This window comes from Carassius gibelio, chromosome A9 (assembly GCF_023724105.1).
Source record: "Carassius gibelio isolate Cgi1373 ecotype wild population from Czech Republic chromosome A9, carGib1.2-hapl.c, whole genome shotgun sequence".
Lineage (NCBI taxonomy): Eukaryota > Metazoa > Chordata > Actinopteri > Cypriniformes > Cyprinidae > Carassius > Carassius gibelio.
The window spans coordinates 12,221,485-12,223,719 of record NC_068379.1 but is presented as its reverse complement, the minus strand read 5'-3'; positions in this window follow the sequence as shown (position 1 = coordinate 12,223,719).

Sequence of the window (2,235 nt, the reverse complement as noted above, 5' to 3'; positions counted from 1 at the left end):
GATCTTTGAGTGCATGACCTTTGGGAGAAGTGCACAACTGTGAGCTTTGCAGGTATCCTCAAGAAAACCATTTGGTTTACATACAGTAGCCTAAGCTCTTACTGATAGTTTGATGACTTTGTCAAAAAAGAAGTCTTGATTGCAAAAGAAGTCGAACACAAAATACTGTTGGGGCGAGAAGAACATGGTTTTAAATTCTTGCCATTAATGCCATCATCAGAAAGTGCCCAATCAAAGACAGTATGATCACCTCATTGTAAAAAGGAGCGTTGGTTCCTTCTTTCACAGACGTCTGCTTTTTCTCATCACCAATTTCAATTATGACACTAGGGTCTATGTTGTCCCCGATTAGCTGCCTAGCCTCTGTTATATTGATGGAGATCTTAGGAAGAACAGATTTTTGCTTTCACTATCAAGAATAACAGCTTTATCATATGTTAGACATAAGAAAGATTGTGTTCACACTCAATAGAGTACTCAGGAAACTCAATAGAGGCCAAATACAGCATTATATTGAACTCTACCTGGAAATGTTGGGGTTTGCTTTCACTTTCCAAGATCTTGGCCACAGGTTTACACCTTTAAAGTACAAAAAAAGAAAAAAACAAACATGTTGCACTAAAACAACAAGAAATAACATATTACGCTGTGTAAAGATTGGAGAGAAAAACAAGCCTCTTAGTATTAGCAGTCTGTCTGAAGGAAGTGTGAGGCGAGGTGGACGCTTGAGTGAGTTCAGCCTGCGCTACGTCTACTACATCTGGATCCTCAGGAGTTTCAGCCTCAGCATCTAAAATGTAAAGATTAAACCAGCTCAGTCAGAATTAGTTTACCAGCATTTCAGATCTTTGTAAGGATCAGTAGTCCGATATCTGAATGTATGGATTTGAATATTTTTGTCAACAAAACCATGCAGTTAATCCTCATGAAATGCTCTACATCTTAACTTATGTAACACTTATGTGTTTGTCTTACCTAGAGCATTTTTGTTTGTGATTACAACACCCGTGTGTCCTTTCCAGTGTTGCTTCTTCACTTTTATTCCAAACTTTTTGCTGCAGAGATTGGAATATTGTAAATAACTAATTTCAGCTATACAACCTATTTTTTTTCCCTATTTGTAGTCCCTCTTTCACATAACTTGCTTTTAATAATGTGCCCTACTTAAAAAAATGGAATAGAGTTAGAACATTTTTGAAGTTTACATATGAAGCCCCAAAAGTGGCAATTTTGAAAATGTTTAGCAGGCTTTATTTAAACTATGTCGTTTTGGATAAAACCATCTGATAAATGACTATTTATTAGGTATCATCTACTATTGAAATCTGTGCTATTTTGAGTACCAGTTAACAAGAAAAACATGTTTTTTTTTAACAAATACTGTTCCCAGGAGAGCTTACCCTTGTGGCGGAGAGCTGTCTTTATCTCGGTCCATTCTTTCAAGAGGAAGCTGAAAACTGTGACAGTAACCCACTCCATCCAGCGAGACCGTGAGGGCTCTTCCTCCCCAAATGTCTGTTTGACTTTCTGTTGCTGAAAGATTGCATTACAAACAAGGGTGGCAGACTGTGGCATGTGTGTTTTAGGAAACTCAATAGAGGACAAATACAGCATTTAAAATAGCAGAATTAAATGACTGTCAATACGCCAAACACTCCACTTCCAAAAATAAAGATAGGACTCTTGTATTATTTTGATTGATATTGTAACTTTAGTATTGCAGTAAATAATGATTTTAAGTTGGATAGAATTGGTCATTTTAAGTGTGCACTTTACACATGGCATTCGAGCTTGTCCATCTGTACTTTGGTGCTGCTACTTTAAAGTAAGATTAAAGTGCATCATGAGCTAAAATTTTAATGATAATTTTACAGCATTTATCACTCTCACTTAATGTTAATTCACAGTGTATTAAGACATCAAGGCACAGGTTTGTGGATTAAGTGCTTCAAAACATTAGTCAGTGTTTGAGATATTTAATGTCCAAGGTGCTAGCTACATACTGAAATAAATGTAAGTGTACAAATTGGTCTGTAGAGCAAATTATGCAAATTAGGTTGTTAAACTCATATTTAGCAAGTTATAATTACTAAGCATGACTGTTTGCTAACAGTGAAAAGCAGGATGTACATGGATACACCTCTGGTAAATATATACACCAAAAACTCAAACATTTATCTCTGTATTTGCATCCCCAGTTTCAATTATTTATTTTATTTCTTGCATTGAATCATT